At 43.5% G+C, this 16208-nt stretch overlaps 1 long non-coding RNA gene across 2 annotated transcripts in view; it reads left to right on the top strand.

Annotated features, from left to right (window-relative positions):
• LOC142664971 (uncharacterized) overlaps positions 1 to 16208 on the top strand; it is a 181512-nt gene that overhangs the window by 47330 nt on the left and 117974 nt on the right. The gene's annotated exons all lie outside the window — the stretch shown is intronic.

Below are 16208 nucleotides of genomic sequence, written 5' to 3'. Positions count from 1 at the left end.
CACTAAACCTCTGTCCTGCACATTCCCTACCCCTCAGTTTACGGAAAGTTGCAACAATCTGCAACAATCCTCGGATTGACTTCAGTTTTTTAGAAGTTGCCTCCTAGACTCACATCTGTTCTGTACTAAGACATCAGATCTGAATTATATCGCAGAAGGTAACATATAGATTGGGGGGTACATTACACATGCTACCTGTGTCCTTGGCACTTGATGCTACATGATTTGGTTATTTATTCAGGGATTATACTGTTTGTATTTGACGAGAGGTTCCTACTCTTCTTACTGTGTCTGCGTTTGTGGCTCCTCTACCGTACAGAAGAGATTGACAAACTACTGTAGATTCAGGACTGGTTAGATTCCCCCAGGATCCAGGTTTTTAATTTTTTTTTTGTATGCCTGGCTATTTTAATTAAAAAAATAAAGTTCTGGCAGCAGATTCGTCCGTGTTCGTAACCAGGGTCCTGGGATTTGTCCAGTCGGGTTGTTCTATTTATTATGTGTATTCAGCTTACATATGTTCTGTGAGAGGGGGGAATCTCCTGTCCGAATGGGAGATACAAACTGGCAGAAGACAACTGCTTTCAAAAGTTACTGTACTTTGTAGCTTAGAGGGCAGTTGTGACACATCTACACTTACCTACAGTCATAAGCCGACAGAACGCATGTGGTTAATTCATTGTTTTTTTTAATTTGCCTTATTATTGAGCCTCACTAGTTTTTTTAATTTCCCGGTCACGGATATAACCCATGTCTGAGATAATCCAGCGGCATTAGGACACACTATAATTTAGAATAGGGTGTGATTCTTTGGAGTATAATTTATATAGAGGAACAAAGACGTGACCCATAATTAATGTGAAGTCCTGGACTGTTGCTTTGTTGTACAATGCTGGCCATTAACAAAAGCAGGGAAAGTGGCGTGAAAGCAATACCCATTATTGGCTGGGTGAATAGATTTCAATTGTTCGTGACGAATTTGCTTTGTTTGTCCCACCTTGTCAAATGTTATCTATATGTAATGCCCTGCCTTCCTGGTGTTGAGAATGTACGGCCAGAGGGTGTGTGGTCTTATTACAGTTTTAGGGTAGTTGTAGCAGACACTAAATCATGTTTGGCAGACACAATGTAGGGAGAGGTGCTCTGTAGAACCGTCTCAGGACCATCATTCAGCACAATTCAGATTCATCCCCCTGCTTGGTCGGGTTTTCATTGCAGCTCAGAGATGTTCTTCCTTATTGACTCTCTTGTTAAGTAAAAGCCATGAGCCAACCCCATGAGCACCATAGAATGACAACCATAGAATCTGTTTGACATACTTGTACAAATTGTTCTACAACAAGTTGGGCAAGCCGTAAGGTTACTCAAATTGAGGAAGCAGGTGTCTCCAAAATCTTCAAATTTTCACTTCGCTCCAATCTGTGGCGTGTGGGAGGCATAAAAATCTAGATTGAAAACATTTTATTTTTTTTAGCCACAGGAAACTTCAAAAAGCGGATCAAGTGGTGTGGGACGACACGTCATGTTCGATTCCTCATGTTCGTCGATGTGCCACTTATCGCCACTTGTCGCAAACTGAGAGGGACAGAATCCTTGAGCTGAGAGACCATGGTTTATCACTCCTGCAGATCGCAACGCGCCTAGGCACGCGTCAGCACTGTTTAATGTTGCGTGTCCCGGAGGTTGAGAGAACAACAATAAATGGGAATGACAGAAAGAGGTGCGCGGAGGAGAAATTGCATGGACAGATCATCTGATAGGAAGAATGGCGCGTAGTGATCCATTCTGTACTGCAAGTGAAATTGGACGTCAAGTCCCAAGCATAGGGCGGCAACCAGTGTCAACACAATCACAAGGTGTTTGCTCGACATTTTGCTACAAGACAGACGTCCAGCTACAGGCGCTCCATTGACCACATGCCACTGCTCAAGGTCATCCTGATGCACAGCAAGATGGCAATGGAGGCTAGAATGGAGGTCTATCCTCTTCAGCGATGAGAACTGCTTTTGATTCGGAGGCAATGATAGCCAGAGAATTGTCTGGAGACTATGTGGGCAATGCCAAGAAGAGGCCTTCACAAGGGAATGTCACACCGGTCCTACTCCCAGTATTATAGTGTGGGGTGACATAATGTATGGTAGCCGGACCTTTCTAGTCTTCATTTTAGGTACACAACAGCTCGGCGATACATTGATTTGGTCATAGAACCAGTGGTGCGGCCATTTCTCGTGTGTCCCAGAAGCAGTTTTTCAATAGGACAACGCCAGGCCGCATGTTGCTAGTGCTACTCTGAGCAGCCTGCGTGGTCTAAACGTGCTACCATGGCCTGCACTTCTCCGGACTTCTGTTCCATTGAGCGCATCTGGGTCATCATTGGTCGGCAACTGCCAAGGGAGCTGCGAGCAGCCAATCTTGCTGATTTGTGTGCCCAAGTGCATTTAGCGTGGCATAATATTCCTAAAACATCCATTAATAACCTCATTGATGGCTGCCAAGGCGCGGAAGTGCGTGTATTTCTGTGCGTGGCGCTCATACTCGATACTGAATAAATCAAGATGTTTGGAATATTGTGTTTCCATTTTTTTCATCATTTGCATATCAATGTCTCATGTCTCCACAATTACAAAACTTTTCCTTCTTGGTGTTGCAATTTCAATGTTGTGGAGTGGATCATTTATAGCACTGCTGGAAAAACACATGAATGGACCTCATAGGCCATGTAGCTGCTTCATAACAGGTCATATCTACGAAGCAACCACACTGTGAAGCCTGCTGTGATATTGTGCTCTCTTCTTCTATGGGGAGATATGAATTATATTACAGTGGCATAGTGTTAGCTGTCCATATAATCACTGCCTACACATGTATTCTTACTATGTAAGTAAAAGGCTTCTTGTCAGGACCACCAGCATATAAGAATATACTCCTTCTAGGGGATTTAATGCGACCTTTGGAGTAAGAAGCCCAAACTAAGAGGCTGATGTGAGTCTAAGCTGAAAGAACCTAAACATAGTGTTATGAGGAATTTGAAAATCTTTTAATCTGTGGAAAGACACAAATCCCATATCGGGGTATACATGGTTTAGGTGATTAACACTATGCACTACCACAAAGTGTGGAATAGTGATTCGTACAATGTAAGGAGTGAGGAGATCACCATGCTAGATGCTGGCCAACCGCAGGCAGAGCCATAGACCGTGACTTGTGTGGTCTTGGGTCTATTTCTTGTTCATGTCGCTGGATGTGCACAATGATATGAGCTGAATCTTCGCTCATGCCAGTTTGTGTTTGCTTTTGCATATGGAATGGGTAAACGACATGATCACTTTACATTGCTTTGCTTTTTCCCCCCAAGTATTGAGAAGCGTGTCTGACTATGTTTTACTCCATCCATGAGCAGCCAATTTAACCAGAGTAAATGGCTAGGATTTTATAAACCCCCCCCCTCAAACGTTGCCAGGGATCCCTCCAATCTGAACCTTAGTAATAGGACAAGGCATGTGTGACATAAGATCTGGATAGCAAGCTGGGATAAGTTTTTTAATATCGATTTTGATCAGTTCATAGATTTAACAGGAATTACTTGGTTGCAATAATTAGACATAAGTGTCCTAAACACAAGTGTAAAAACTGGGGCAATTAGGAGACCCGGCAGGAGCGGCACCTGCTGCCGGCGTTACAGTACCTCCCCACTAAGCTCACTCTTCTTGGGTCCAGCACCAGAATAGAATTTCCGGAGGAGCATCGGGGCGTGGATGTTCTCAAAAGGGTCCCATGATCTTTCTTTGGGACCAAAGCCTTTCCAATCCACCAAATAAAGTGTCTTCTTCCCTTTTCTTTTGCAGTTAAGAATGTTACAATTTCAAACTCTTCTTCAGGATCGACAGGGGCAGGAACAGACGCAATCCAATAAGTTCTAGAATGTCTATTCAGAACCACAGGCTTGAGCAGAGACACATGGAATGAGTAGGGACCCGGATGAAAGGTGGCAGACAAAGTTTGTAGTTAGCCGGATTTATCTTCTTAAAGACTTCAAATGGGCTCAGGAAACGGTGAGCAAATTTGTTTGAGGGTACCTGCAGAATGATGTTTTCCAAGGAAAGCCCGATTTTATCCCCAGGAGAATACTGTGGAGGAGATCTCCTATTATCTACATACCTCTTCATACGAGGTTCCCCTTGAACTATGGCAGATTTAGTTTGCTGCCAGACCTGCAAAAATTTCTTATAGGTAGCGGGAACTTTAGAGGAAGCAGGTACGGGTAGAGGTATCAGAGGATGCTGACTGTATACCATGAAGAATGGATAGGAACCCGTAGATTCTCCGGACTGATTGTTATAGGAGAATTCGGCACAAGGAAGAAGACTCGCCTAGTTGTTACATTGGGCAGAAACAAAATGACAAAGAAAATCCTCCAGAACCTGGTTGACTCGCTCTACTTGACCATTGGACGGGATGGTTTGCAGAAGAGACGTCTAGTTTGACATCAGAAGAATACAAAGAGCTCTCCAGAACCTTGAGGGGAACTGTACACCGCAGTCCACGACAATATGGAGAGGCAGATCATGCTGATGCAAAATATGTTGTATAAAGAGACTGGCAAGGCGAAGAGCAGAAGGAAGACCAAGAAAGGGGTCAAGGTGTGCCATCTTGGAGAAGTGATCCACAACTACCCAGATAATGTTGCAGCCGGCCAAGAGCGGTAGATCAGTCACAAAATCCATAGCATGGGGTGTTCACACAGAGAATCGGGAACTGGAAGAGGCAGAAGAAGACCAGCTGGTTTAGATTTGGAGACCTTGTTTCAGGCACATATGGAACTTGTGGAGACATAGTTTTGAACATCCTTGGCAAGAGATGACTACAGTTTTTACGCACTCCAGCATGACCAGCCAATCTAGAGTTATGTCCCCAAGTCAGCACTTTTCTTCTTCTGGCCGAAGGTACAATAATTCTACCAGTAGGAATATCCTTCATTAGGATCGGTGCCGCCGGTATAATATGGGAAGGATCTATATGATGTGTTGTGGGTCTTTAACAGCAAAATCAAATGATCGGGACTGGGCGTCTACTTTGGTGGTGTTCTCAGCCGGATGGAAGTGTAGCATGAAATTAAACCGTCTAGCCTGTCGTGGATTCAAGTGTTGTGCGGTCTGTAGGTAGACCAAATTTTTGTAATCCGTAATAATTATTTTAGGATGTACGGATTCTTCAAGCAGATGTCCTCCAGCGCCAATTTAACGTCCAGCAGCTCCCAGTCTCCTATAGTATAGTTCCTCTCAGCAGGAGAAAACAATATAGAAAAAAAGCCACAGGTTGCAGTCCTCCCAGTAGGATTTTGCATCAGGACAGCACCGTCACCAACAGAGAGGAATCCACCTCTAAGAGGAATTGTTTAGCGATATCTGGGTGTTGCAGAATTGGAGTTGCAGCAGAGGATTTATTTAACTGATGGAAAGCCGCTTCTGCCTGCGGGGTTCAACTCTTGGGCGTCTACTCCCTTCTTTATTAGGGCTGTTCTAGAAGCCAGCAACGAGGAGAAGCGAGGAATGAATTGCCGGTAGAAGTTTTCAAATCCAAGGAAGCGCTGAATTGCTCGACGACCCTGAGGACGAGGCTAATTCTATACGTCCGACATCTTAGCAGGATCTATTTTTTAATCCCTGGTCAGAGATGATATAACACTGAAAGGGAAGGGAGGATCTCTCAAAGATTACATTTCTCCAACTTGGCATAGAGATTATTCTCCCTCAACCGTTGAAAGACTTGATGGACATGTTTCCGGTGAGTAGTCAAGTTGAGCAGGAAGATCAGGTTATCTTCTAGATAAACCACTATATTGATGTATAGCAGTTCCTAGAAAATGTAATTCACAATCTCTTGGAATACAGCAGAAGCATTGCAGAGTTCGAATGGCATGACTGGCTACTCATAGTGGTCATCATTAATATTAAAGGCCGTCTTCCTCTCACTGCCCTCACGGATGCGGATCAGTTTGCTAGCTCAACGCAGATCTAATTTGGTAAAGAAACAACTATGTTGCACCAATGTTGCTTAGGCCTTAAATAGGCCTAGAGCAACAGGAATTGGATAGGGAGGTTTTTGAAATGTGTATGCTGGCCCTTTAAGAGGCGGCCAAGGAGTACGCGCACACCATAAGGCAGATGTGGCCGCAGGTAGGATGGAGATGCTGGTGGCCACGCACAGCAGAGGAAACCGGCTGCTGGCGGAGCTGGTATGACCCGACGGCGGGTACCGCCGGCGTTACAACTGGTAGAGTTACACAGTGGAAGGAACAGGGTTCCGAGTAGTACAGAGTATTTCAATGTACCGTCCACCCATGTGATGTTATTGGGGACAGTGCTGCTTGCATGCTGCATTAGTGTGAAACATACTTCACCTCCACGCTCCATTCTTCATCACTTCTTTGGAATGTAGACCTGCTCCTATCTATGTGGTCTCCAATACAACTCCCGTTTACAGAGGACATACATGTCTGTGCAATAACAGAGGCCCAGGCAATTCCTGCATCTTTCCATCACAAACCATGGGGAAATAAAACAAGAAAGATAAATGTATCCCATACAACCAAATTTCTAATGTAGTTGGATAAACACTAGCAAATATTGGTTACTACGGGTCACATTTTTATTTTTTCTTCTTCCTACACAAGTCTTAAAGGGAATGTGTCGATAGATTTTTTTTTTCAGTTAAACAGTTAGTATTTAAGTGATTAAACATTGTTTTGATTTTTTTAATTTTTTCACAAGTCAGGAAATATAATTTAGATTCTAATTTATAACATTTCCATGTGCTGGTCACTAGAGGGAGCAATTCCCAAAATTGCAGCATTGCAATGTGGTAAAACAACCTCATTGCTTTATGCTGCAAATTTGGTGTAGACACACTCTCCTCTAGTGGCCTCACACAATCCCCCCTCCCTTATCCTGGCTAGTGCGGGGAGAAGGAGGTGGTTGAATCTTCTAATCCTCTTACACTGTGCATTCGCTCAGAAAATGGCGGCACACAGTGTAGGAGGATTAGATACAGTGCTAATCAGACAGTATAACACGAACATAATACATACATCACATACACAAACATAACTTACCTGCTCCTGCCGCCGCTGCTGCCTCCGATCCTACTCCTCGCATCTTGGCTGCCTGGAACACATGTCCGGAAGCCGCGACCGGAAGTAGTCATCTTACTCTCCGGCCGCGGCTTTTGGTCCACATGAAAATGGTGCCGGATGTCTCTCTGCCGAAGACCTTTCTTTTGGACTGTGGGGGAGCGGCGCATGCGCCGTTCCCACACAGACGGCGCACACTATAGTGAATAGAACGGATCCCGTTCACATTCTCTATGGGGATGTATGTGCCGTATTGCATCTCTCTATGTGTCGTTAATCGACACATACAGAGATGAAAAAAAAATGGCAGCCCCCGTAGTGAAGTAAAAGAAAGAAAAAAGTAAAACACAAATAAATAGAATTTAATAGCATACTAAAAGCAAATTTATATAAAAAAAAAAATTCCGCGACACCTTCCCTTTAAGGATGAGCAGTAACGGGCACATGGCGAGTGTTCAGCTGTATCAGAGTTGTTGTTGCAGAGCTCTGTCACCCCTGCACCTGTACTATGTGGAGGCTGTGATATGAAACTCCCACAGCTCCTCACCTCTCTTACGGGTTATAAATCCTCCCCTCTCGCAGTTTTTGAATAAATGAATTATTATTTTTCTGGCTAGTTCCACATCCTGAAAGATTTAGTGTGGCAGATGTTCTGCCTTTTAACTTGCCTGAGATGCATGGACGTCTGTTTTTATTCTCAAACACGATCCTTGGCAGCCTCTTTAAGATTAGGTTATAAAAAGAGTAAACTCGGCCTGCGGTTAAAAGGACATGTAAAGTGTTTAGTGCAGTGAGGTAGTCCAGGAGATAGGTTACCGAACTGACCCCATGTGCCCTGTTACACAAACAATCATTTGGGTGCACAGATTTGCGGGTTTCTCTATCGCTCTGTGTGATCTTGGACAAATCCCGGCCTCATCCCCTGGTGACCATCTTGTAATTGGGTGATAATAATATCTTTGTTCTTATTTTTTGCTCTTGAAGTCTCCATGCAGAATAGAATCTCAGCAAAATCTTTTGCCCAAAACCATAGAGTTCGCGAGGTCAGACTTTCATCTGTAGTTGGAAGTTTCCAGCATTATCACCGACCGCTCCAATGTCTAATGTTTCCACTTCTCACTTTGTATCCCTCTTCATAAGAACATTTGCAGGCTTCCTAAACTGTTTCGCCAGCCCAGATTTCATGTTGGCTTTTGTAAAGATGGTTTTTTAATAATACAGTCCAGGGACGTAAATCTGACACGAATATTTGGGCACTTAAGTTGGAAAATCAAATTTAAAAACATCAGGAAAAAAGCAATTGCAATTAGTGATGAATGATCTATGAACATCATGCATGTAGTAGACCAAATGATCAATGGAAGCTTCTTCTAGGCTGAGTTCACAAGTCACAGATTTTCAATGCAGGTTTTACCCTTTGAGAGCTACAACAAAGTCTGCAAAAAAATTTGCAATGTGTGAACTTAGCCTTCCATTCCTCTTGGCTCTTCTCTACTTGATTCATTGCTTTTGCAAATATGGAGTGTTTGTACCATTTTCAGCTCCATTTGCCCTGACATGAGCAAGTATCATGTCTACTTTATCCTAGTGACTCTTGTGTGATGGCATTCAGTGCTCACCGCAGCGAATGGGAGCGTCTTCCAGTGATTTTAATAAATTACACCGGTTATGTGTGTTACAGGGAATAAAATGAAAACGCGTGTTTGTTTAAAGACAGTCCTGAGTCTTTCCTGTGTCCCCAAGTCCTTTTGTGAGCGATGTTCATTTCTGCAGACATTTTAGTGGTAGATAACTAGCTACTGGCCTGCCCAGGACCGTCCTCTTTAAGTTCCAAGAACTCTTTGTGGTGGGTAGCATTGCCATTCCTGCTCACTGTGAGCTCTTCTTTTCCTTTATTAATGGTGCCCGTACATATGCAGGCTTTGATCAGGTTTTTTATGCAGTATTTCAAGCTATAACCAGGTAGGGAAAAAAAATATAAGGGACAAATACTACTCTTATTTGAATCACTCCTGGTTTAGGTTTCGAAAATTGCATCAAAAAACCTTATCAAAAGTTACACATGTCCTGGCAACCTTACCCAGGGAATACACCGATCAGCCATAACATTAAAACTAGTGATAAGAGTAGAGAATAACGTTGATGATCTAGTAACAATGGCGCCTGACAAGTGGGGGAATATAGATTTGGCAACAAGTGATCAGTCCGTTCTTGACGTTGATTTTGGAAGCCGGAAAAATTGCCAAGTGCAAGGATCTGAGCGACTGTGACAAGGGCCAAAGTGTGATGTGTAGACGACTGGGTCAGAGCATCTCCAGAACGGCCGGTCTTGTGGGGTGTTCCCGGTCTTGTGGGGTGTTCCCGGCATATAGTGGTTAGGACCAACTAAAAGTGCTCCAAGGAAGGTCACCGGTGACCGGCAACTTGGTCATGGGGGCTCAAGGCTCATTGATGTGTGAGGTGAATGAAGGAAAGCCTGTCTGATTCCATTCCACATTACAGATACTGTAGAACAAATTGCTGAAAGATTTAATGTTGGCTATGTTTGAAAGGTTAACGACAGTACGTGCCAATTAGTGAGCCGCTCCACCCTCCCTTGTTAATCCAGGTAAATTTAACATAGCTGGACATGACAAAAATATATTTTCCTTATTTGTTTCTTTAGGTATGCAAAATATTTCAAAGCACACAGACTGAATTGTACATATCGAACTGTATGTGGTCATAGTGGCTTACAACAGTCTTAGCATAAGTCCTTTGTCTATATGGAGATATTTCAGGAGGGAAATGTGCACGCTGGTGTGACGTTTCTGGGAACTCGCCCTATCTCTGGCATTTAAGCTCCCCCAAAAATGGGATGTGCTAAAAAAACAAGTCTGATCCATGGAGGCCGCACCTCACAACTTACAATTCTGAAAGGGGCTGTCCAGTCATTAGAAATTGATGGTCTGTCCTCAGGATAAGCTATCAATATCTGATTGGTGGGGGTAAGGCTTCCGGCACCCCCGTCCAGCAGTTGTTTTGAAGGGGACGCGGCACTCGTATGTGCGCTGCTTCCCCTTTATTCCTTATCTGCTCGTACTATGAATCACTGACACGCTTATGGCGCAGATTCACACTATTACAGCCTTCTCCCTTTTCCGTGAACAGAAGAATGCTGTAATACTGAGGATAGGCCATCAATTTATTTATAGAACTGTATAATGTGATTGTGAACAACTTTTTAAATAGGTTTTTTTATTTAAAAAAAAAATACTTTTTGAGATGCAGCTTCTATGTATTCTTTATACATAGAAGCTGTATCTTGCCGTCTAAACCGAATCCATCAGGTCTGCAGGACTCACGGTTTAGGTAAAGGTTGGTCCTTTTTCTCTCTGTCACGCAAGATCCAGCTATTATCAATCACATTGAAGTTCATGATCGATAACAGGTGGATCCTGCATGTCAGGATAAAAAACGATTTAAAAGTTGATCACAATATACACAGTTTTTTATAAAAGCAAGATAAGAAGTATGACTTCAAAAGGTTTACATCTGCTGCTAGCGCCTTAGTGCCAGATACCACCGGAACCTTCAGAGGTTGTGGAGTCCATGCCTTGATGGGTCAGAGCTGTTTTGGCGGCATGAGGATAACTTACACAATGGTTTTAATGTTATGGCTAATTGGTGTATACTGTACAGACACAGGCTTTTAGGCTGAGAATGTAGATCAGGAGAATGTGGCTGCAGCTCCATGTGATTTTGCAAAATCGAAATAATTAAAAATAAAGTAATTTAAAAAATATATATATAAATGGTCTTCTCATGTCAAGTTGATTTGCAGGGGACCATTCGTACCTAAAGGAAACACACTGTCGTGGCCTACACTAGATGACACTTGGATCACATTTGTCGATATCCGCAACACCATTACTCTCCCCGCCCAGCACTTTGCATACATAAACCCTATTGTTTTCCCCATAAGTCTACAGCTTTCAGATGCACATTTCAGACGCTTCAATTGAAGGTTTGCCTTTAAGATTCTAATCCTCTCCCGACCTGACCACTACAAACTCCTGTGGGTTGGCATATTACTCTGCATTTTCCACTTCAAACCATTCAGTTTGGCTGCAGGATTTATTTAACATTTTCTGCTCACTTACTTTGCCACTGACTACAGTGGTTGACTATTCACTGGTGAATCTCATCTTGGTTGTAGACTAGAATCCTTAGGCCCCTACTCCCCAATAACTAGTATCAGGCCTAAGCTCACGTCTGCTACTACTGCAGTCCCAGGTCATGAATCCCTGCTTAATGAATGGGCTGCTTTAGTCAGTGATCGACTGTCCTCCCAGCGGTGGGGACCCCAGTGATCATACATTTTACACCTATCCTGTGGATAGGTTATAAATATTCATAGTGGAAAACCATTCTAAGGACTTGCTGCTTAAAGAGGCTCTGTCACCAGATTTTGCAACCCCTATCTGCTATTGCATGTGATCGGCGCTGCAATGTAGATTACAGTAACGTTTTTATTTTTAAAAAACTAGCATTTTTGGCCAAGTTATGACCATTTTTGTATTTATGCAAATGAGGCTTGCAAAAGTCCAAGTGGGCGTGTTTAAAGTAAAAGTCCAAGTGGGTGTGTTTAAAGTAAAAGTCCAACTGGGCGTGTATTATGTGCGTACATCGGGGCGTTTTTACTACTTTTACTAGCTGGGCGTTGTGTATAGAAGTATCATCCACTTCTCTTCAGAACGCCCAGCTTCTGGCAGTGCAGACACAGCGTGTTCTCGAGAGATCACGCTGTGTCGTCACTCACAGGTCCTGCATCGTGTCGGCACCAGAGGCTACAGTTGATTCTGCAGCAGCATCAGCGTTTGCAGGTAAGTAGCTACATCGACTTACCTGCAAACGCCGATGCTGCTGCAGAATCACCTGTAGCCTCTGGTGCCGATGTGTCCTCGCTCGTCTGACACGATGCAGGACCTGTGAGTGACGACACAGCGTGATCTCTCGAGAACACGCTGTGTCTGCACTGCCAGAAGCTGGGCGTTCTGAAGAGCAGTGGATGATACTTCTCATCAGAACGCCCAGCTAGTAAAAGTAGTAAAAACGCCCCGATGTACGCACATAATACACGCCCACTTGGACTTTTACTTTAAACACACCCACTTGGACTTTTGCAAGCCTCATTTGCATAAATACAAAAATGGCCATAACTTGGCCAAAAATGCTCGTTTTTTTAAAAATAAAAACGTTACTGTAATCTACATTGCAGCGCCGATCACATGCAATAGCAGATAGGGGCTGCAAAATCTGGTGACAGAGCCTCTTTAAGTAATCCTGGACAAAATACACTTTTACATCTGCATAAGGGCCCTTTAAACGAGCGCCGATCAACGAGACAGCTCGTTGATCGGTGCTCGTTTTCTCCTTTGACAAGGAGCTATGTATGGGGACGAGTGCTCGTCACTACAATCGATCGTCTGCATATATTTCCATGATGTCGGTAGGGAGATCTGCTGCCAACATCGATAATATTTATTGCTGCATAAACTATAAAGTCAGCCGATGCAACGTTTGCTTGTTTGTCAGCTGATTGTTGCCTTGTTTACACAGGGCAATGATCGGGAACGAGTGTCTTTGAACGCTCGCTTGCCAGATAATTGACCAGTCCCTTTAACACCGGCCAATTTTGGCCGGTGCAGCGAGCGTCGATCAACGAGACAGCTAGTTGATCGGCGCTTGTTTTGCTCCTGTCAAAAGGAGCTATGTATGGGGATCGCTCGTCCCCATACATTATTATCATGTCGGCAGCAAGTCTCCCTGTTTACACATCAGGATGTGCTGCCGACAACGATAATGTTTTACTTTTTTAAAACGGTACGACCAGCAGATGATCGAGTGTTTGCTCATTCATCTTCTGATCGTTCTGATTCATCTTCTGATCGGCAATTATCAGCATCGAGCGTTCTATGAAGGATTGTTTGTCCGATAATTGCCCAGTGTAAAACCCCCTTTAGTGTTCCTGTTTTCTCAGACTGTCTTGAGGGTCACGACTTACAATGCAAAGACAAACCTTTAAATGGTGGTAGGCAGTAGATCTGATTCTGTACTGGTCTGTGGACAGGGATGAGGCACGTGGATAAGACTCTCTACAGTGTGCAGTCTTATGCTTTGTGGTTTATTAATGTCCTTTATTGCATCTGGTATTATTGTGTGTTTCTAAACATTTCCAAAAGAGTAACTCGCATGTCAAACAGTTCTGCAAAGTTAATAAACAAAGTTTGAAAAATGAAGAACATTTTTATTTGACGGGTTTGTGTGTGTGGACTCCCAGCCTCCCTCTAGGGGTCTGAATGGTGAAGGGGTTACTGTACTGGAGTGTGTTTTCACATGTGTTGTTGGCATTGTTCCCAACCATATAAAATAAATGACGACTCTGTAAATCAGCCTTATGTTGTGTCCATGTTTCTGGAGCAGCAGCACCTGGGACGTGGGGCTCCTGTGCTGTGCATTGTGACTCCATCCATCCCAGCTCAACCTTCTTGGCCCAGTCTTACTTCTGTCACGTGGAGCTGAGCTTTGGAAGGTTACTTGTGCTTTTTATAGCTGTTTAGTAATTTGTGCTGTATGTTTATTTTGGAGCGGACTCATATTTTAAGCTGGAGAGCATTGTCCTAATGGTATAATAATAAGGTCTGGTATTTATACACCACTTTTTAGCTCCATTGCGCTCTCCAGCTCGTCTTCAGAGGGTTTGTGCAGACTGGAGTGAAATGCTGGCAGGATTGTACAGTTGAAATTGTTAGAAGAGCTGTCTAAGCGACATCCGCAAATGTATAGGCCCAATTTATGATCCCTTTATATACTTATCATCACCCATAGTCCTCTAGATGCATTGACTTGTGCTTTCTGAGCTCATTGGTCAAATTGGTGGTGGATGCTGCTCTCAGTGCTGTCGTAGCTTAACTGATTCAATGTTGCTCTTGCTTCACGCGGTCGTGTTCGTTCTGTGGGATACAGACCATATGTCGGCCTCATTTCCTGATTCGAAAACAGTACAGGGAGTCGGACTCCTCGCATCATAGTCATCCATGACGCCGTAAGTCACTGCCTCCCCGTGGGACTACCATCCTAGGATGAATACACGATTACAGTATGGCACACTCTTCCCGTGAGGAGGCAGGGACTACTAGCATCATACACAACTATAATGGCTTCCTGAACTGTCTGTCGGTCCGGGAAATGCGTACGACACATGATACGTATCCCATGGAAATAACACGGCTGTGTGTAACATTCCTTAGAGACGCGGTGTAAGAAACCATCCAGTCTGCCCTTTGTGTGTATATATTGTTATACATCTATATAATCAAGGACGAAGGGGGTTGTATTTTTTGTTTATCTATATCCCACCTATTTTTTTTAAATAATGTCGTGTTCTTGAATACTTTGACTGTATGTGTCCCCCCCCCCCCCCCCCCAAAAGAGCTGCTGGAAAACTATTCTTTAGCATTCATCATTTTCCGGTATATCCTGCCTGCACAGAGCTTGCTCATAATTTGCATTCTGGGTGATGTAGTCATACACTAGGCACTGAACATTCATTTATTGTAGATTAAACTCACTCTCCCAGAATGCAGTGTCAAACAGAGATTTCCATTATTGGAGATCCGTTAAGGGAGTGTCTGTCAACAGTCGACTGGTTCTATTCGTAACCAGTAGAAATCTGAAAGATGCACAAGGTTACAATACAGACACGAACTCCAGATCAGTACAAGATAAGTGTATATAAATGAACTCACTTTTTAAATGTTAAATAGACGGTGAATTGACAATTGTGCCTAAGCAGTAATGATTCTGTGGCTGCAGAGCTGATGGTCAGGTAGTCCCGAGTCGTCTTTATGCAGTGTATGATACATGATGTGTGCCATGTTGTTAGTTATTACTCGATGCACTGTGGGCTCTGCTGTAATAATGTGTCTTATGTTTGGAAGGGTATAGAGAGCAGCTGGCCGGATTAACTATGAGCTCTTACAGACGTTAATAGATAAATATGTATGTCTAAAATGTTATTACATTTGCATGTTAATGTCTTTTTGGTGCACAAGTTTAGTGTGCGCTTTAAACGCTGGTGTCGCTTTAGGCAATATGATAGAGTTCATTTAATTAGGAGCTTTTCTCTTGATCCAAGCGGAGTGTAACAATTGGCGGTTAGTGCTCTGTCCTAAGCTCACATGGTATTTTACAGCTTCAGTGATGGGATAATGCTTAAGAACCATGTTAGGCCTCATGCACACGACTGTGCCCGTAATCACAGTCCGTGATTATGGGCACTGACGGCTGCAGACAGTCACCCGCATTTACTGACCATTCTCCCATAGCACAGTCCGTAAAAAGTAAAAAATAGGACATGTTTTATCTTTATCGGAGCCTTTATACGGCACGGACACCTTCCCGTAAATATACGGGAGGGTGTCCGTTAGCCATAGAAGTGAATGGGTCCGTAATTATGAACAAAATGTACGGTCATGTACATGGGGCCTTAGAGGCGAAACACTTGAAAGTTTATTTAGTTGGTGAGTATTTGATTAGATGATGCTGTTACAGGGAGAGGGCACGGTCTATGTAGCAGGTTAGTGTGTGATGCATGATGATGTCACAGGATAAGGACAGTGAGGTGATAGTCTATGTAGCAGGTTAGTGTGTGATTGCATGATGATGTCACAGGGTAAGGACAGTGAGGTGATAGTCTATGTAGCAGGTTAATGTGTAATTAGGTTTGTTACAGGGTGAGGGCAGTGATGTCACACAGTCTATGTAGCAGGTCTGTCTGTGATTGCATGGTGATATGACAGGATGAAGGCAGTGACGTCATAGTCTATGTAGCAGGTTAGTGTGTGATTGCATGGTGATATGACAGGATGAAGGCAGTGAGGTCATAGTCTATGTAACAGGTTAGTGTGTGATTGCATGGTGATATGACCGGGTGAGGGCAGTGACATCATAGTCTATGTAGCAGGTTAGTGTGTGATTGCATAGTGATATGACAGGATGAAGGCAGTGACGTCATTGTCTATGTAGCAGGTTAGTG

This window comes from Rhinoderma darwinii, chromosome 12 (genome assembly GCF_050947455.1).
Source record: "Rhinoderma darwinii isolate aRhiDar2 chromosome 12, aRhiDar2.hap1, whole genome shotgun sequence".
Taxonomy (NCBI): domain Eukaryota; kingdom Metazoa; phylum Chordata; class Amphibia; order Anura; family Rhinodermatidae; genus Rhinoderma; species Rhinoderma darwinii.
Note: the sequence above shows the minus strand (reverse complement) of the source record. Positions and strands in the feature narration are given on the sequence as shown.